General features: G+C 36.7%; 1 pseudogene; it reads left to right on the top strand.

Moving 5' to 3' along the window:
- Positions 1-19584: 19584 nt before the first annotated feature.
- LOC108528857 (citrate synthase, mitochondrial-like) lies at positions 19585-21887 on the top strand (annotated as a pseudogene).
- The last annotated feature ends 248 nt before the right edge of the window (positions 21888-22135 follow it).

Here is a 22135-nt window from a genome sequence, read left to right as displayed (position 1 = left end):
AATAGAAGCAATGGAAATTCAAGCCCAATAAAATAAAGGCTGAAAGGAAATAAGTGCCAATCTAAAATTGTATTTTCTTTTTTTTCTTTATACATATATGTATATATTTAAAATTCTATTTTCAATAAAACATTCTTCATGAATAAAGGTGAAATAAAAGTGTTTTCCACACAACCAAAAACTGCAAGAATTTATCACCTGAAAATCTACACTGAAAGAAATACTAAAGCATGTTCTTCAGTAAGAAAGGGTAAATGGGTAGTTTTAGACAGACAACTAGACAGAAAACTAGACAGACAACTAGACAGAAAACTAGACAGAAAAGTGTGGAGATGCAAGAGAAAGAACAGCAAAAAGGGTCTAAATATTTACTGTTCAAATTAAGAATGATAATACTAATATCATATTTGGAATTTAAAACATATAGCATTAAAATATATGACAACAATGCCATATAAATCTAAAGAATGATAAACTGAGGTTACATATTCGAAGGTTCTTGAACTGTCTTGGAAGAAATATAAGGACTAAATTATGCTAGTCTTTGATAAATGAAGAATCCAGGTTTTCATCTCTCAGGGTAATAAAAAAAAAGTAAAGAGCATATCACTAAAATAGTCAATTATTTAAGAAAGAAGAAAAAAGTAATACTAAATGGTGACATTTTTAGATGAATTCTCTGTGAGCAGAGAAAATGTACTAAAATTCAGTACATGTGTGCTAGCCAGGGCAGAAAGCATGTCGCAGCACTTTTAACTCTTTGCCTGTTTGCACCGAGAAGCCCTGAGAATACTCGTTGGTGACACTTGGTGGCTGTAGGGTTTACCGTGAGGTAACTTTGCAACAAAATAGCTCGCTTTTATTACTATTTTCGCATTGCTCTCGTATATCGACTTTGGAAAGAAAAGACATCATTCTACTTATGCATTCTGTTTTTAGTAGTGTTATTCCCATTTACAAAATATAGTAATTCTTAGTCACTGAAAATGTCGAATCCTAGAAAATTGAACATTCTTACGTGTGATGTTAACATCTTTCTCAGACAGGTGTTGACATTTGATGAATCCAGTTTTTCTGAAATAGACGATTCTGATGTTAGTTCTGTTTAGAAAAAAACTCCAAGAACAGTTTTATATTTATTTATTTATTTATTTGAGATGGAGTCTCACTCTCTTGCCCAGGCTGGAGTGCAGTGGCACGATCTTGACTCACTGCAACCTCTGCCTCCCTGGTTCAAGCTATTTTCCTGCCTCAGCCTCCCGAGTAGCTGGGATTACAGGCATGTGCCACCACGCAAGAGTAATTTTTTTGTATGTTTAGTAGGGGTGAGGTTTCACCATATTGACCAGGCGGGTCTTGAACTCCTGACTTCAGGTGATCCACCCACCTCGGGCTCCCAAAGTGCTGGGATTACAGGCATGAGCCCCCGTGCCCAGTTTTTGTATTTTATTTTCACAGTGAAAACCAGTCACATTTGCTTCAGCCTCAGAGAGTATATTTATGTAAAATTAAATGAGCACTGGCAGAGAGATGCACCTTTTCTTTTTCTAATCAGGAAAAGAGTTAAAAGGATTATAATAAAATGGAGTGTGCTAGCCAACCACAGTGAAATTTAAAGTCAACAACAATAAGAAAACTTGAAAATCCCCCAAATAGTTGGAAAATAAATAATATGCTCCTAAGCAATCTGTGAGCTAAAGAAGAAATTACAACAAAATTAGAAAATACTTTAAAATATTAATAAATATAATACCTGTCAAAATTCATGGTATGTAATTAAAGGCATGCTGAACGAGAAATTTTTAGTTTTAAATACATATTTAAAGTTAATGAACTATCTCAAGAAATTAGAAAAAACAGTTGATGAATCTTGAAGACAGTGGAAGAGAAGAACAGAAATCATAGAGAGACAAGCAAAAAATCAATGGTAGATTTAAAAAATGAGATAGAGGCATCAAAACCAAAATGGGATACTTTGGAAAGAGTAATAAAATTGACAAACTTCTTCCTTCTGAGACTGATGAAGAAAAAGTTTAAAAAGAGAGAATGCAGAAATACCTAATATTGGAAATGAAAAGGTTATATTTCTACAGATCGTATGTTCACAACTTTATGCCAATAAATTTGAAAAATATGTAAAATTAATAAAGTCCTAGAAAAACAGAACACTAAAACTGATGCAAGAAGAAATAGAAATTATAAATATTCTAAATAAATGTATTATATTTGCCAGTAAACTTTGTGAAATAAAGTGCTAATTTTGTCACCTTTCCTGCATAATAAAATAGAAGAAACATGTCCAAGCTTACTTTATTAGGTCAGTATAATTTTCAAAATGAAAATTTTTAAAGAATATTAAAGAATGAAAATTATAGGCCAATTCATTTATGATGATGATATGAAAGTCTGTAAATTCAATCAGAAATTTGAATCAGCCAACAGATAAAAATATTGACCTCATTTGATTTATTTCAGAAATATGAGGTAGGTTTAATATTAGAAAATCAGTTGTTGTAGTCTACATTAACGGCATAAAAGAGAAAATGTTGTAATCATCCAAATGAATTCAGAAAAAGTGTTTGATGAAACTTAATGTTACTAATGGTAAAAGCTCTTCTCTTAGAATGAGACCTCCTTAATCTCATTTCAAATACAAGATATTCTAAAACAAACTACAGCAAATATAAAATTCAATGGCAAATATTAAAAGCTTTCTGTTTGAGATAGAAAATAATGTAAGGGCACTACCTATCATTACTTTGAGTCGGCAGTTTTGTATGGGTCCTAGCCAGTGCAATAAATCAAAATAAAATTAAAATACAATCATTTGAAAGGAAAGAAAATTTATCATTAATGTACAATATAATTTCATGCTCAGAAAATCCAAAATAATCACTGATAAATTATTACAATTAAGAAATGACTTTGTCAAGTTTATTGAGTACAATATCCAATATGAAAACATAACATATTTTTATGTATTGGCAGAGAATTAGAAAATGAAGTAAAATAACAATTACAGTAGCATTAAAACAACAACCAATACCTAGGAATAAATCTGACATAGGTTGTGCATGACAACTATTCAAAAAACAATTTAAAGATAAATTTTTAGAAGACTTAAAGAAATGGAGACATACACTACATTTATGGATTTAAAGAGTCGATGTTTCAAAGATGTCAATTCTACTCAATCTGATCCACTAGATTTAGTGCAGTTCTAGTGAAATTTCTGTCTTCTTAAGATATGAATTGACAAGTTGATTATAAAGTTCATAGAGCAATGCAATGAGCCAAGAGCCATAAATAATCAACTTTCTTAATGAAGAAGAACAAGATGAGAGAACTTATTATTTGAATTTAAGCTTATTATGAAATTGTTTTTGAAATTAATTGAAATTAAGCTTATTATGAAGTTATAGTAACTGCAATAATGTGGTGCTGGAACAAAGATGGATAAATAGACCAATGCAACAAAATGGTGCTCAGTAACAAATCCACACATATACGTCTATTTGATTTATGTTAAAGAAGAAATTACAGAGCAGTAGGAAAAGGGGGGTCTTTTCAATAAATGGTTCTGGGTCAAGTAGATAACCATATGGTCAACTAAGTAACAAGTGGTTCCAGCTCAACTTGATAACCGTAACTAGACAACCAACCATATATTTGACCCCTACTGATATCAAATGCAAATATTGATTCTATATGAATGATAGATCTTTTAAAAAATAATATGGAATATATTTATGACTTCAAAAATTGTAATAAATTTTTTGAGCAGCACACACAACACTAATCATAAAAGAAAATATTGATATACTAGAATACTTTAAAATTAAGAAAACTTTTCAGCAAAACATGGAGTGGGAGAACATACTTATAACACTTATAATCAGCAAAACCTTATGTTCAGGATGTATGAAAACTTTTACAAATAGGTAAGACATGGATAAAAATAAGGGAGTAAAAGAAGATAAAACATGACAATAAATTTAATAGAAATAATGGTGAGAGAAAAAATGGTAAAAATTAGTGCAGAAAATAAGGAGAAACAATCAAATAAGGAATAGAAATTAACAACCATGTTAGTTTTTGAAATATTAATGAAGTAAATAAATTTTGGCTAGATTGACAAACAACAAATAAATAATATTCATAGGCTGGGCACAGTGGCTCATGCCTATAATCTCACTTTGGGCACTTTGGGAAGCCCAGGTGGAAGGATTGTTTGAGCCCAGGGGTTTGAGACCAGCCTGGGCAAAATGGTGAGATTCCATCTCTCCAAAAAAATTTAAAAAATTATCTGAGTGTGGTGGCAAATGCCTGTGGTCCCAGCTACTTGGGAGGCTGAGGCCAGAGGATCACTTGAGCCCAGGAGGTCAAGGCTGCAGTGAACCATATTTGTACCACTGCACTCCAGCCTGGGCAACAGAATGAGATGTTTTCTTAAAATAAAATAGTAATATTAATAATAAAATTGACATAGCTATGGATCTGTACACAGTAAAAAGAGAAGACAATAAATAATTTTGTGCCAATATACTAAACACTTAGAAAAAAATGAATAATTCCTTAGAAAAAGGATTTATCAAAACTGACTCAGAAAGAAATTGAAAGCCTGAGTAGTCTTAAAATGATTATCTTCATACAAAAAACAGCAGGCTGAAATGGTTTTAGAAGAAACTTCTAACAAGCACTTAAGAGCAGATGATTAAAATCATACTAAGTGTTTTCTTGCAAATAGGCGAAGAGGAAATCAAGCCACTGTTATTAGGCTAGTTTGACCTTGATAACAAAATCATAAATAATTATTGGGTAGGTAAATCACAGATACAAAGTATTTGAAACTACTTCCACAAAGAGTTAGGTTTACTTCTCCTCTACAGTATTTAATGCTTATACTGCCTTTTAAAAAAACTAACAAAATATGGCAGAAGTGGTGTTATGATAATTCTGGACCTAGCTTTTAAGAGGACTGATGGGTACTACCTTGTTTGCTTGGAGCCCTGAACTACTGTAGAAGAAGTGTAACTATCCTGTTGTATACACTATGCAGTGAGACCCTGAGACTATATGGAGAAGGAGAAGGGCCCAGCTGAGCCCAGCATTCCAGCCTTCCCTGCCAATGCACCAGGCATTTGATTGAATTTGTCTTGGACTTCAGCTCAGTTCAGTCACAAGCTGACTACCACTGAGTGATCTTAGTTAATGGCGTACAGAAATGAACAATTTTCCAGAGAAGCCGTGCCCAAATTTCCAAGCCACAAAACCAGGAGACATAATAAAATAGTTGTTACTTTAAGCCTCTAAAGTAAGTACTTTGTTATGCAGCAATAAAATAGCTGGAACAGACTGTATGGGGGAGCAAATTTATAATCCAGTATCAGATATGAGCATAGATGCAAAAATCCTAAGCAAACTATTGGCAAATCAAATCCAGTGGAATAATAAAATATGTATATTGTAATATATATATATATAAATTATTTTATATATTTTATAATGCATGTATAGTGGGGTATATTATATATTAAATATAGTTTATATTAATAAAATAATTGCCAATTGGGTTTAATCCCCAAGTATGCAAGGGATTTTAATACTAGAAAATTTCACTAATGTAACTCACTGCTAATAGATTAAAGCGAAAAAAGCACAATTTTATTTCAATAAATGCAAAATAAGGCATTTTGAAATGGCAATACACATTCACTATAAAAAACTCTTAGAAAAATAGGTAATAAAGGTCTTTATTTTAATCTGATGAAATAATTATCTACCAAAAAATGAACAGAAGGCATCCTTTTTAATGGTAAAATACATTAGCATTTTATTTTAAATCAAGAAAGTGTTTATCATTCCAACATTTCTCTTTAACTTCTCTTTAACATTGTATTAGAGATTCTAGAGAATATGTAACTTGAAAAAATATTAAAAATACCATTTATAATAGCAATAAAAATAGGCAAATAGGTACAGAGTAACAAATCTAACAATAAATAGGCAAAGCTTTATGGAAACAATTTAAAACTTTATTAAAATATATTAAAGAAGACCTATATAAATACAGACATAACACTTCATGAATAGAAAGACTAAATATCATGAAGATGTGTGTTTTCTCCAAATTAATCTTTAGACTTAATGAAATTCCAAGAAAATTCCAATGGTGGTTTTAGTGCAACTTGACAAGCTGATTCTAAACTTTTATATGAAACAGCAAAATCTCAAGAATAGGCAAGACATTCTTAAAGAGGAAAAATTTTAAAAAATAAATTTGAGAGGACTTGCCATGTTAGATATCATGATATATTATGAAGTTATAGTAGTTAATATACTTCATATTTGTGAAAGAGTAGGCATACTCATTGGTGGAACCAAATAGAGAACAACCCAAAATATGTAAACATACAATGTTATATGTATAATAATATCTATAATAATCCAGGAATACTAAATGTAATAGAGATATTTCAGTAGAAGCTTTAAACTAAATAAACCATGTGTCATTAAGAAAAATCGCTCGGAAGGGATAGTATATGCCAGGAAATCTGATTTTAAGAACAGGAAATTTGTGACAACTAACCACAAGATTTGTATTTGCACCTAAGTTGAGTAAACTACTGTGTCATGCCTCCAATGACTATTCTGTTTTTTCTATTGCCTAATTAGTTCCTAATCATTTTTTAAAAATCTATTTCAGATATTGAGATGTTCTCTGCTTAATTGTCTCTGCCCTACCTTAAAGAATAGCTCATCAGTCTCTTTGGTGTACTGTTTTGTAAGGAACATAAATTACTAATGTTTTTGGACTTCAATCACAGTAATGCAATTTACTTACACATTTGCCTTATTAGACTGAGTTCCTTGACAACAAATACTACCCTTTTAATAGATAACAATTTTTGCCAGCTTCTGTACTAGATACATATTAGAGATACAGAAATCAATATGGATTGAGAATGTGGTTGGATTCATAAAAAGGATTAAGATAAAAAAGAAAGAAAAGGAAAGGAAGAAAATATAGTAGCATTTAAAAATTATTTTCCATGGTCTAAGCACCATGCTAATCACATTTATATGTAAGGAGTCATGGAATTACAGAGCTGGAATGGACTTTGAGATCATCTCTCAAACCTTCTTATTTTACAAAAGTAACTATGTCACAAAGCAGTTAAGTGGCTCATTCAAGGTCATCTGACTATTTGGTTGTAGAAGGCATCAAAGTCCAAGCATCCTATCTCCTAGTTCAGTGTTATTTCCTCTACATCATACTGCTTCCTGTTGTGGCCTTTCTAAAACACAAGAACAGAATTTAGGAATTTAGTGTCCCAGACCCCTGTATATTATCTGACTATGGCTCATCATCAGAATATCCTTATATTTCCAAAATAACAGTTTTAACTTTGCCTGAGAGGTTATTTTGTATCATTACCTTCCTATGAGAAATCAGCTACAAATGTTTATGGATTAGGTGATTTAATACTAAATTATGTGAGGTGGTTTTATCTCTGTATTATTCATAAAACCCAAATGTTATCAAATTATTCTAATTTATGTTAGAGAGAAAAATATCTGTATTAACCCTGGGCTAGAGAAGTAGCATTATTCTTATGAAAAAACTCAAGTATATGTACATTTACAGAATTAAGCTTTTTTTTCCCATAGGTTATTGGGATACAGGGGGTGTTTGGTTACATGAATAAGTTCTTTAGTGGTGATTTGTGAGCTTTTGGTGATACTTTGATTACATGACTGTTTATAATTACATCAATCAAAGCCTTTCCCTAAAAATTGGTTTCAACCTGGTTTATACCTAATTAGTTAAGACACTTTTATTTGATATTTGCTTTTTTACTTTTGCATGAAGTTTAATAATTCACCTAATTTGACTTAATTTTCTAAAGCCTAAAGTGTTTTTGAATAAGCTTTGCCTTTGGTTACTATTAGGATTCCTCTTTTCTCATAAATAACTTGGTCTCATTTAGATTGCAAGAAATACGCAGAAAAAAAGTAAATATTTTTCCTGGCCCATAATGATGTCTCAATTTGTATCTGTGCCATTGAACCACCCAGTTAACTAAAAATAAAAATTTTATATATAATACCAAAGTTTTAGATGTTAGACCATTAGGCACTTCCAAATAGCTACTGATCAGTTGTCAGAGATCTGAACTCAGCTAAATAAGTTTCTTTTACTGAAAAACAAAACAAAACAACCAATGACAACATCAGAGTTTGGTGTAGACTGCTCAGCTGGGATATAGTCAATTCAGATACCAAGTCCTACCTGGAAGTGTGAGTTAATCTAGAAAGTACAGAATATTTCCTGTTCTCTGGAAACAGAACCTGTAAGAAGCGGAGCCATGGTGCACAGAGATAAAGGATACTGAAACACCATCTCACTTCTGTATTCTGAGTCACTACAGATATTGACTAACACATCCTCAGACTGTTGAACAATGTATTGGAAATTTTCTCTTATCTTCCCTGACCCCTCCAAAAGTAAGTATTTGATTAATCCATTTTAAGATCTGAAATTCTCAATATTTCCTAAAACAAAATTTCTGAAAATCTACCTATATCAGTAACAGATTGCTAAGGAAGGTATGTTTATTAAAATCTTCAAAAGTGATGTTGTTTGAATGTCATGAATATGATTTGACTCCATCTATTTCCACTGTGTGTGTGTGTCTTAATTTGTGTCTTATTCTGTTTTCTCATTTATGAATGGGAAAAATAACTTTCCTGTGGCTGATACCAAAGAGAGCTATTCTGAAGCCAAAATGATTGTGGTTCTGTTTCTATACCCTGCCACTCTGCTTCTTTGGGGGAAGTGCCCTGTGGTTTTGCCAGGGGCAGACAATCCCATAATCACACACCCAATGCCCTGGTCACAGGGGTAGATAACCAGCCAGACTGAGCCAATCAGAGTGGTTGCTGTGGCCTGGCCAGGGGCAGCCATGGGTCTAGAGCAGGTTGGCCCACGTCCTTCTCTAGGGTGTTCTAATCAGAAGCTGGGAGAGAAAACGTATCTTTTCTATGTGTTCAGGAGCTGTGAAAATGTGGGATGTTCCCTGCCACATGAAAAAACTGAGAGCAGTGGCATTATGCAGTGATGAATAAAATAGGGCAAACAGAGAGAGAGAAAGCAGACAGGGCTGACAATGTTTGAATTCTTGTTTCTGGCCCTGTCCCTACAGGGGCCCTCGTTCCTGTTGTTCTTTCTTCAATTTGGGAGCATAACCCAGGTTCTTCAGGAAATACCCTTTCACTCAAATATATTTCTTTCCCTTTGCTTTTCCTTTTTTCTCTTTCTGAAAACAAAAAGCATAGGCCATTAATTTTGGCTTTTTAATTCTATCTACGTGCTGATATAAAGCAGTTGCAACTATGTTTTTTCCTTTGAACACCGTGTCCCATCAAGGATAGGCAGCACATACAATTTTCACTCAGTTCAAAATATTTTCTAATTTTCCCTGCAATATTTTTGTTTTGACCCATGGATTGTTTAGAATTGTGTTAATTTCCACATATTTGGTGATTTCCACATATTTTTTGTGACTGACTTGTAAAATTGCATTGTTGTCAAAGAACACGCTCTGTCTGATTTCTATCTTTTTAATTTTATTGAGACCTATCTTGGCCCTATATGTGGCCTGTCTCTGTGAATGGTCCTTTGTACAGCTGACTAGAAAGTGTATTCTGCTCTTTTTAGGTGAAATGTTCCAAAAATGTCTATTAGGTCTACTTGATTGACGGTGTTGGTCACTTCTACTACATGTGTACTCATTTTCTGCCTACTTGTTCTGTTACTGAGACAGGAATGTTAAAGTGACACTCAAATGGATTGGAGTTATGTTTTCTGGATAATACAATTAGTTGCCTATTTAAAAACAAAACAAAAATAAGTATAAAAGGCGTCTAACAGTGGGCACTGTTTCACAGAGTCGTGTATTTATATCTTACGTGAACAGTGGACGAACAGCAACATGCTCAAGAGTTTCTTCCTTGTTTTGTTAGTTTGTGGAAATGTTGGGAGACAAGAAAATATTCAGAAATGGCTTCTTTCTATGGGGCCTTCACTTCTTATAACAGTCTCTTGGACGTCAGGCCAAGTCTGGGAGTGGGTGGGAATGGTTGAGTTGGCTACACTCTCTAGGCAGCAGTGCTTCTTCTGGTCTACACCAGTATCCCAAGACCACCCAGGAATGCACTGAAAAGAGTGACTCACTCACCCACTCAGCCCAATTAGAGTTGTACCAAAATGAGCTTTCATGGAAATCTGCAGCACTGATGTTGTATTCAAAAGCTTCTCTACGTATTAGCACATTTATAAACAAAATTTTAGGCAGAAAATTTATGATAGTGTTAGCTCCTGTAGCTTCACAATATTTCAGCAAGGAGGCAGGTATTATCTTGTTTACTAGAGAGAGGGACACAGAAGACCAGAGAAACAGGTACTCCCCCCAGTCTTCTGAGTGATGTAAATCTAACAACAACAGTATGTTGAAAAATGATATGGCATTGGGAAGCATAGTAGCTTTGTCAAGCTCACATGCATGCTCTGAAGTTCCTGTGATAAAAGTAAAATGCTTTTAAAAATTATTTTGAAAGCTGCTACATTTCTGAAATATGCTATAATAGTATCAACTTCTGACAATGGAGCTGACATATTTCAGCTCAAAGTACACACATACAGATGTTATTTTAAAAACAATAATTCAGCAATTACCCATGATGTGATCATATTCCTGACTTTATTGAGTGGCAGTGCTTGAGAGGAAATGTTGGATTGTAATTGATGATATCAATATGAAGTTTCATACAATAAAAATGAAGGCAGGGAACAAAGGCAACATATAATTGTTTGACAATATTTAAAAGCAATGTCCAGTTGTGGTGAGATTCTCCTGCCCATTTTAGGTAGAGTTTTGTAGTGTGTTGTTTGCTTAGATTAGAGTTTATTTCAGCATTTGAAAAACATTGCCTATTTTTGTTCTTAACCATCATCATAATACATCTGTGATTATTTGATTTGATAGATGGTAGGATATTTTTTGTGGGACTCAGTTTCATTTAAACAAGCTGTCTTCCATGTAACATATGCTTTTGCTAGTGGATCAAAATAGTTATTAATAAAAATTAATACATTGTGTTTATTCATCTATTTCATTGGAAACAATTGATAATCTTTCTTCATTACAAGACAAAATGAGTTCTAATGATTGAACTAAAAAATTGAGACAAATTTAAGGAGTGAAAGGAATTATTATCCTTGACTAAATGCAGGTAGTGATGTAATTTCTTTGTACATTGATGCGAATATCATTACTGAGTTATGTTTTTATTTTTATGTAATTTTAGGATTCATGTGCATGTCCTGTAAGCAACTTTTCAAGAGGGAAGTTGTCTTGAATATGAGTGGGTTAAATGGAAATTTCCCATATGGATATCACATAGACAAGCACCTCCCAAAGTGTGATCTGTGGACCTTCATTGTCTTCATCACCTGGGAGCTTGTTAGAAATTCAGAATTGTGCTGAACCAGAATCTCTTTGTTGGCGAGGAGCTCAGGAATTTGTTTTAACAAGCTCTTTTTTTGTGTGATTCAATGAATGTTGAAGTTTGAGGACCATTGATCCACACACATTATACATTTCAGTGCTGGTGTCAGGTATTAAGAGCTGACTCAGACTCTGTATTCAACAACCATCATAAGATCTGGGTTTTACACTTCTCCCATGGACACTTACCTGAATAAATAATCAGATTCCTTTAGGGAAGAACTGGTTAATTACTACCGTTGTGTCGCTCGACTCCTTCCTCATGGGGTCCTGCTCATTCCTTCGGTAGATGGTTGAGTCAATGAGCTGGCTAGGGATTGTGATACTCCATTGGGGCAACTTTATTTATAGAGTTTTAAGTTTTTGAACCATCACTACAATACAGTTTTAGAACATTTACATTACCCCCTCCCCTTAACTTCTCTCTAGGCTATCTGAAATCAATCCTGTTTCCCACCTTTATTTCCAGCAAACCTCTGATCTGCTCTCTGTCTCTATACATTTGTCTTTTTCTTGAACATTTCATATGAATGGAATCATACAATGTGTATCTTTTGCATTTGGTTTCTTTCAGGTATTTGAGGTTCAGCCATTTTGTAGCAAATACCAATATTTTGTTCCTTTTTCTTGCTGAATAGTATTTCATTGTATGAGGATCACATTTAATTTATCCATTCTCAGGTCGATGGATGTTGGAGTGTTTACAATTTCAGAATATTATGAATAATGCTGCTAGGAACATTTGAGTACAAATCTTTGTGTGGACATACTTCCAGGTCTTGTGGGTAGATACCTCAGAGTGGAATTCCTGCTCATACTGTTACCAGTGGAAGGTGTCCAGGTTCTTGGCATTTTGAACAAAGAATTGGACAAAACACACAAAAAAAGCAAGGAAAGAATGAAGCAACAAAAGCAGAGATTTATTGAAAACAAAAGCGCATTCCACAGGGTGGGAGACGGCTTGAGCAAGCGGCTCAAGAGCACTGGTTACAGAATTGTCTAGGGTTTAAATACCATTTAGAGATTTCCCATTGGTTACTTGGTGTATGTAAATGAAGAAGATGAAGTGAAGTTACAAAGTTATTTACTTGGTGTGTGTCCTATGCAAATGAAGAGGATGTTTCCTGCCATAGCTGAAGTGAAGTTACAAAGTTCTTTATTAATACTTGGGTTTAGAAGGTTGGTGTTTCTCAGTTTAATTTAGTTCTAGGAATTCTTTAGGTTCCCTGTCTGCAGAGCTTATTTCCTGCCTCAATATCACTTCTTATCATTGCTGTTGATTACCTGAAATAATCAATACATTTTAAAAATATTACTTCAAATGTACAATTTGGCTGAGAAAAGTTTTTTATATATCACTTTACTCAGATCATGTCAGACAATTACCAAAGATTTTCTGACTGTACAATACTGGTAGATTCATCAGTTTTCAAAGAATTTTATTGACTATGATTCTCTGAATAATAATTGATCCTTAACTTACTTTCTGTTTGTAGCTGCAATTCCAAAATAGACTCTTATTTGACAGAGGCACCTTATCAGTCATTTTGCTTGCTTTGTCCCCAGTCACTGCTTTTGCATTTATTTTCCTGTAGGATTATATGTGTTTCATCAATTATTTTACAGCAACATAGGGAAGGTTTCTCCAGCTTTTGTATTCTTATCCGTATTACACGCAATGTTAGTTCCTAGGATGCCTGAATATTCTTCTACTTTGCCTCAGAAATTTTAATAAGTTTCTCATAATGTTCTTTGTGTGTGTCAAATGACACCAGTCTTTTGAGACACAACCTACAATGAAATAGGTTCACTCTCAGCTGGCAGTTAAATTGCAAATTTCAAACTATTTTGTCATTTTGTGTACTGTTATTTTGTTGAAGCTTGCATTTTATAACATAAACAGATGATTCAGTCATTAATTAAGTTTTGCCACGATCAACACTAGCGCTCATATTTGTTATAAATATCTTCTATTATGTCCAGAAAGTTTTTAAACCTCTTAATCATAATAAAATCCTTTTTTTTTTTTTAAAAAAAAAGAGTTCTTCAAAACCACAATGCAATACCAGCTTACACCAGTCAGAATTGCTATTATTAAAAAGTCAAAAAATAACAAATTCTGGCAAGGTTGCAGAGAAAAAGGAATGCTTATACACTGTTGGTAGGAGTGTAAATTAATTCAACCATTGTAAAAGACAGTGTGGAAATTCCTCAAAGGCCCGAAAACAGAAATACCATTTCACCTAGCAATCTCATTAGTGGGCATATCCCCAAAGGAATATAAATTGTTCTGCTGTAAAGACACATGCATGTGTATGTTCATTGCAGCACTATTCACAATAGCAAAGACATAGAATCAACCTAAGTGCTGATCAGTGGTAGACTGGATAAAGAAAATGTGGTATAAATACCCCATAGAATACTATGCAGCCATCAGAAAGAACAGTCGTGTCCTTTGCAGGAATGTGGATGGAGCTGGAGGCCACATTTAGCAAACTAACACAGGAACAGAAAACCAAACACCATATATTATCACTTATAAGTCGGAGCTAAATGACAAGAATGCAGGGACACAGAGAGGAGAACAACACACACTGGGGCCTATAGGAGGGTGGAGGGTGAAGAGTGGGAGGAGAGAGAGGATCAGGAAAAATAACTAATGGGTACTTGGCTTAATACCTGGGTTGCAAAATAATCTGTACAACAAACCCCCTATGACACAAGTTTACCTATATAACAAACTTCCACGTGTACCCCTGAACTTAAAAGTTAAATTTAAAAAAGTCCAATCTGGTTTGTAGTTCATGATAATATATATGTACATTTGACTTCTAGAAGTGCTGAATTGATATATCACTAAGAAATACATGATGATGAGACTGAAAATTCAATATATGAGAAAATATAGTGGTCATTTGTATACTCACAGTATCCTTACCTCCAAGGCAGACATTTTAATTGTTGACACTTTGATCCATTCATGGGTCAGCATAAGTAACCAGACTTAGTCCATGGCATTACGTATTTTGGCCTTACGGCAAGTAATACCATTTATAAATGATACAACCTCGCCAGTATCTGTTATTTTAAATTTTTAATAGTAGCCATTCTGACTGGTATAAGATGGTATAACATTGTGGTTTTGAAGGACTCTTTTTTTTAAAAAAAATGATCCTTCTGTTTTTTTTTTTTTTTTTTTTTTTTTGAGACGGAGTCTCGTTCTGTCCTCCAGGCTGGAGGAGTGCAGTGGCACAATCTCGGCTCACTATGTCCTCTGCAAGTCTCCTGCCTCAGCCTCCCAAATAGTTGGGATTACAGACGCCTGCCACCATGCCTGGCTAATTTTTTTTTTTATTTTTTATTTTTTGTAGAGATGGAGTTTCACCATATTGGCCAGGCTGGTCTTGAACTCTTGATCTCAAGTCACCTGCCTGCCTCAGCCTCCCAAAGTGCTGGGATTACAGGTGTAAGCCACTATTTTAAAATTATGGTTAAGAGGTTTAAAAATATTCCTAGACATAATAGAAGAGATTTCTAACAAATAAGAGCACTCGTGTTGATAGCTGTAAAGCTTTATTAATGACTGAATCACCTGTTAGTGTTACGTGAACCCGGAAGGTGGAGCTTGCACTGAGCCGAGATCGTGCCATTGCACTCCAGCTTGGGCGACAGAGCGAGACTCTGTCTCAAAAAAAAAAATAAAATAAAAATAATGTTTATTCTGCTAGTTTGTTTCCTGATCGATGTTAAAAATATTGGCTAGGCACAGTGGCTCATGCCTGTAACCCCAGCACTTTGGGACACCAATGTGGGTGGGCCACTTGAGCCCAGGAGATTGAGACCAGCTTGGGCAAAATGGTGAAACACCATCTCTACAAAAAATACAAAAAAAAAAAAAAAAAAAGTAGCCAAGCTTGGTGGTATGCACCTGTGGTCCCAGCTACTTGGGAGGCTGAGGAGGGAGGATCACTTGAACCTGGGAAGTTGGGGCTGCAGTGAGCTGAGATCCTGCCATTGTACTCCAACCTGGGTGACAAAGCAAGACACTGTCTTAAAAAAAAAAAGAAAAAAAAAGTAACTGTTAAAATGTTAAAACTATATAGCTAGTAAAATGTTCAAATGTTAACCTAAAGTTGTGTCGAGGACTAGCAGTGGTATATGGGGTGTGCTTGGGAAATGCTGCTCTAACCTATAACTTCAGGACCATGAGTCACCTAAATAAACCCACTATCTTCACATCATCTCACCACTCACATTGTGCCAATAGAAGATATAAACTGGGCTGGGCACGGTGGCTCACTCCTGTAATCCCAGCACTTTGGGAGGCCGAGGTGGGTGGATCACGAGGTCAGGAGTTCAAGACCAGCCTGACCAACATGGTGAAACCCGTCTCTACTAAAATACAAAATTAGCCAGACGTGGTGGCATGTGCCTGTAATCCCAGTTACTCAGGAGGCTGAGGCAGGAGAATTGCTTGATCCAGGGAGGTGGAGATTTCAGTGAGCCAAGATCGTGCCATTGCACTCCAGCCTGGGCAACAGAGCAAGATTCCATCTCAAAAAAAAAAAAAAAAAAAAAAAAGATATAAACTGTTGGCCGGGCCAGGTGACTCATGCCTGTAATCCCAGCATTTTGGGAGGCTGGGGCAGGTGGATCACTTGAGCCCAAGAGTTCAAGACCAGCCTGGGCAACATGGTGAAACCCCATCTCTATAAAAATTAGCCAAACGTGATGGTACATGCGTGTAGTCCCAGCTCCTCGGGAGGCTTAGGCAGGAGGATCACTCGAGTCCAGGAGGTTGAGGCTGCAGTGAGCTGTGANGGCCGAGGTGGGTGGATCACGAGGTCAGGAGTTCAAGACCAGCCTGACCAACATGGTGAAACCCGTCTCTACTAAAAATACAAAAATTAGCCAGACGTGGTGGCATGTGCCTGTAATCCCAGTTACTCAGGAGGCTGAGGCAGGAGAATTGCTTGATCCAGGGAGGTGGAGATTTCAGTGAGCCAAGATCGTGCCATTGCACTCCAGCCTGGGCAACAGAGCAAGATTCCATCTCAAAAAAAAAAAAAAAGATATAAACTGTTGGCCGGGCCAGGTGACTCATGCCTGTAATCCCAGCATTTTGGGAGGCTGGGGCAGGTGGATCACTTGAGCCCAAGAGTTCAAGACCAGCCTGGGCAACATGGTGAAACCCCATCTCTATAAAATTAGCCAAACGTGATGGTACATGCGTGTAGTCCCAGCTCCTCGGGAGGCTTAGGCAGGAGGATCACTCGAGTCCAGGAGGTTGAGGCTGCAGTGAGCTGTGATTGCACTACTGCACTCCAACTTGAGTGGCAGAGTGAGACCCTGTCTCAATAAAAAAAAAAAAAAAAAAAAACATAAACTGTCATGAAGAATCTATCACTATTCTTAATTCTTGCTTCTGAATCTAACTTTTTAAAAAATTACCAATAGTTGGAATGATTACCAATAGTTGGAATGATTCATTTATTACCAATAAATGAAAGAGGCAAAGAAAAATTGGAATAAAACCCTTTTCCACTCTCTCCTCCATGTTCATCTAACTGTGGAGCAATCAGGGTGTTAAAAGAAAATGTCACTAGAGAAAGCTGGATTCCAATCCAGGTTTTTCAGTTTAGAGCTCTTAAGTAGTTTCACTGTATGAAAATAATTATATCTGTCCAGAAGGATTCTGTGAGGTTGTTTTTTTTTTTGGGCGGGGGGATGGAGTCTCGCTCTGTTGCCCAGACTGGAGTGCAGTGGGGCGATCTCGGCTCACTGCAAGCTCCGCCTCCCGGGTTCACGCCATTCTCCTGCCTCAGCCTCCCGAGTAGCTGGGACTACAGGCACCCGCCACCACTCCTGGCTAATTGTTCGTATTTTTAGTAGAGATGGGGTTTCACCATGTTAGCCAGGATGGTCTCGATCTCCTGACCTCGTGATCCACCCACCTCAGCCTCCCAAAGTGCTGGGATTATAGGCATGAGCCACTGTGCCTGGCTGAGGTTTTAAGATATCAAATGTAGCATGCCTGGCATAGGGCCTGGTGCATAATAGATATTCAAAATATTACAGGTACTTTTATTTTTATTTTTATTTTAGAGTCAGGGTCTCTCTCTGCTACCCAGGTTGAAGTCCAATGACCTGATGATCACAGTTCACTGTAACCTCAGACTCCTGGGCTCAAGCAATCCTCCCACCTCAGCCTCTTGAGTAGCTAGGACTACAAGCATGTTCCACCACACCCAGTTAATTTTTATTTTATTTTATTTTTTTGTAGAGACAAGATCTTGCTATGTTATCCCAGGGTGGTCTCGAACTCCTGGCCTCAAGCAATCCTCCTGCCTTGGCCTCCCAAAGTGCTGGAATTACAGGTAGTTTTAATTCTTTCTTTTTTTTTTTTTTTTTTGTTATGCTGGTTGAGCTAAGAATATCCCCCCATATACTTTGTGTGCTACTATAGAAACTAAGTTACATTATAAAATATTTTCCAAATTGCTTATTAAATATGAACAACATTTTCTTTGAAAATTCCAAAGGCATCAACAAATCCAGGGAGGATAAAGAATGGAAAAATTTAAATATTTCTAAAATATAGTACTTTTGTCACAGTGAGAATAGTTTAATAATGTGTTCAAAATGTTGGATGTTTTGAGATCTTCAGATGAAAGGCACTGCGGAAATAAGGTGTCATTACAGTTCATTTGAGTATGCCTTACCAAACAAATTTTTTAAAATTATGGAATCAAAACATGTAGCTCACCCTTCCTATCATATTATCCCTTAAAACGTGCAGAAAATCTCTAAATTATTAGTGAACTTGAGTAACAATATATAAAATTATGATCCCAAAAATGAAAACACAGTATTGTATCCCTTAAATCATGAACTGGTAATTAAATAATATGTATGCATTTATTTATTTATTTTTGAGACAGAGTCTTGCTCTGTCTCCCAGGCTGGAGTGCAGTGGCATAATCTTGGCTCACTGCAACCTCCGCCCCCTGGGTTCAAGCAATTTTCGTGCCTCAGCCTCCCAAGTACCTGAGATTGCAGGCATGTGCCACCATGCCCAGCTAATTTTTTTAAAATATATTTAGTAGAGACGGGGTTTTGCCATGTTGGCCAGGCTGGTCTCAAGCTCCTGACCTCAAGTGATACACCTGCCTCGGCCTCCCAAAGTGCTGGGATTATAGGCGTGAGCCACCACGCCTGGCCTAAATAATATTTTATAGAGAGGAAAAGGTGAAAACTGTTCGGACAAATTAATATTTAAAGGAAAGACTTCTCAACATAGAATATGTAAAGCTAAGATCTCATCTTAAATATTGTCATCACTTTCATTAGTTTCCTCTCCAAGAAAAAAGACTCAGAAGTTTATTTGTGCTGAGCATTTAGGAATGAATTTTAATACCATGTGGTTTAGTTTGGTGATTTTTTTTTTTGGAGAGACAGACTACCTGGAATGATGTGGTTTTCTCAATTCATTCCTGTTTTTCCTTCCATGTTCATGTATTTTCATTCATCACAAGTATTATGGGATGAACCCACATCAAAGGACCTTGACCATAAAATGTTAAGAATACAAGAAAACCAATGAAAAACCTTAACACCATTCAAAGACTTCTGTCTCTTACAGGCACTGATGACATGTAGTAACACAAAAGAATGTGGTCACCCTTCTGGAATAAGTGAGTAAGTCAAGTAAACTTGTATTCGATTCAGGTCATGTGTTGTTTGGCTGGGCTATTCAACACTACTGTAAACCCAGAAGTGGATTTACCAAACACATTTATTTTCTTTTAGATTGTTTACAAAATCTTTCTAAGTAATTTTGAAACTTAAAATGTATATTTCTTATTATAAAAGCAACATGTGTTCACTGCACAAAAGCTAGACAACAGGAGAAAAAACATATTTTGTATTCTGTTTAACATTTTTGTTTAAATCCTAATCTGTCCAAAAACATTCTCATCTCTCTTTCTATGAACATTAACTCTTATGAATAAACACAATATTTTTTATTATTGGGATCATCATTTTGCATATGCTATTCAAAACTTGCTGACATAAGAAACAAGAAACAAATAAGAACATACAAATAAACAAAACCCCACCAGTAACCCTGCCATTAGGTATAATCACTATTAACTTGTTGGATGTCTATTTTTCCAGAATTTTCTCAATTTGCAAATCATTGTCAGAAGCAATAGGTCTTAAATTGTTTTATTTGTAATCCAAAAATACATTGGCTCTGTGCATTCTGAAGGTATACATTGTTCTATCTTCTACTCTACATGCTGCTAAGAACTATTGGAAAGTCACTTTTAATAAGTTCATAGTTGGCAGTGGGCAGGGCCTTGCTGAGGAACCCCAGCTGGGCACCTGCTGCGGGTTCATCTACACGTTCCCTCAACTGCCTCCTTTCAACCTTGTCCACCCATTGCGGTCTCTGGTGCCATGGTGGTGGTTCCTGTTCCTGCTGCAGCTCTCTCCCCTTCTTCCCTCTCCACCAGATCACAGAGGTCACTCATCATGGTTTTACCCAGTGCGGCTGCCAGGCTCTTGGGAAGCAACAGTGCATCTTGTCTTGTTCTTGCTGCCTGGCATGCCAGTGCTTCCTCCAAGAATTTGAAAGACTTATTGGCTGACCTGATACTTAAGGAGCAGGCCAGAATGAAGACCTTCAGGCAGCGACATGGCAAGAAGGTGGTGGGGCAAATCGCTGCAGACACAATGTATGGCGGCATGAAAGGCATTAAGGGACTGGTGTATAAAACATCCGTTCTTGATCCTCATGAGGGTTTCTGTTTCCAAGGCTTTAGTATCCCTGAATACCAAAAACTGCTACCCAAGGCTAAGGGTGGGGAAGGACCCCTACCCAGGGGACTTATTTTGGCTGCTGGTAACTGGACAGACCCCAAGAGAGGAACAGGTATCTTGGCTCTGTCTACTAAAAATACAAAAATTAGCCAGACGTGGTGGCTTGCGCCTGTAATCCCAGTTACTCAGGAGGCTGAGGCAGGAGAATTGCTTGATTCCGGGAGGTGGAGATTGCAGTGAGCTGAGATCATGCCATTGCACTCCAGCCTGGGCAACAGAACAAGACTCCATCTCAAAAAAAAAAAAAAAAAAAAAAAAAAAAAAAAAAGATATAAACTGTTGGCTGGGCCAGGTGACTCATGCCTATAATCCCAGCATTTTGGGAGGCTGGGGCAGGTGGATCACTTGAGCCCAAGAGTTCAAGACCAGCCTGGGCAACATGGTGAAACCCCATCTCTATAAAAATTAGCCAAACGTGATTGATGGTACATAAGTGTAGTCCCAGCTCCTCGGGAGGCTTAGGAGAGAGATAGTGGGCAAAGAGGGCAGCTCTACCTTCCCATGTGGTCACCATGCTGGACAACGTTCCCACCAATCTATACCCATGTTTGAGCTCAGTGAAGCCATGGCAGCCCTAAACAACTTTCCCTGAGCACATCCAGAGGGTGCCAGCCAAACCAAGGACTGGGAGTTGATTTATGAAGACCATGTATATCTAATCACAAAGCTACCTTGTGTTGCAGAAAAGGTCTACCGAAATCTCTACTGAGAGGGCAGCGGTATTGGGGGTCACTACTCTAAGCTGGACTGGTCCCACAGTTTCACCAACATGTTAGGCTATACTGATGCTCAGTTCACTGAGCTCATGCACCTGTAGCTTACCATCCACAGGGACCATGAGCACAGCAATGTAAGTGCTTATAGCAGCCACTTGGCGGGCAGTGCCCTTTCAGACCCTTCCCTGTCCTTTGCAGCAGCCATGAACGGGCTGGCAGGTCCTCTATATGGACCGGCAAATCAGGAAGTGCTTTTCTGGCTAACACAACTACAGAAGGAAGTTGGCAAGGATGTGTCAGATGAGAAATTACGAGACTACTTTCAACTCGAGATGGGTTGTTCCAGGCTATGGCCTTGCAGTGTTAAGGAAGACTGAGCCACAATGTACCTGTCAGCAAGAGTTTGCTCTGAAACACCGCATAATGATCCCATGTTTAAGTTGGTTGCTCAGCTGTACAAGATTGTGCCCAATATCCTCTGAGATTAGGGTAAGGCCAAGAATCCTGGGCCCAAAGTAGACGCTCATGGTGGGGTGCTCTCCAGTACTATAGCATGACGGAGATACATTGCTATGCGGTCCTGTTTGGGGCATCACAGGCATTGGGTGTACTGGCACAGCTCATATGGAGCTGAGCCCGAGGCTTTCCTCTAGAAAGACCCAAATCCATGAGCACAGGTGGTCTGATGAAGTCTGTGGACTCTATGTCAGGATAAAACTGGATACTGGGGGAAACTGACTATCAGAAAGTGAGGAAGCCTTAAAAAATGTATATTGTTGTTTCAGGGGGCCTTTAAAGACTTAAGATTAAATTATATCTGAGGCACTGATAATATGTTTGAGGTTAAAATATTAATTCAGAGTTTAAAAAATGAAAAATGATCCCTTCTTCCCTAACCAGTACCCTCCCCCTGCCTGGTATGAGTTGCCCATCAACTGTAGGATGACCAGAACTAATGCATGT

The sequence above is a fragment of the Rhinopithecus bieti genome, unplaced genomic scaffold, assembly GCF_001698545.2.
Source record: "Rhinopithecus bieti isolate Rb0 unplaced genomic scaffold, ASM169854v2 scaffold_5478, whole genome shotgun sequence".
Taxonomy (NCBI): domain Eukaryota; kingdom Metazoa; phylum Chordata; class Mammalia; order Primates; family Cercopithecidae; genus Rhinopithecus; species Rhinopithecus bieti.
The sequence above is the reverse complement of the archived record's forward strand: the minus strand, read 5'-3'. Positions and strand labels throughout refer to the sequence as shown.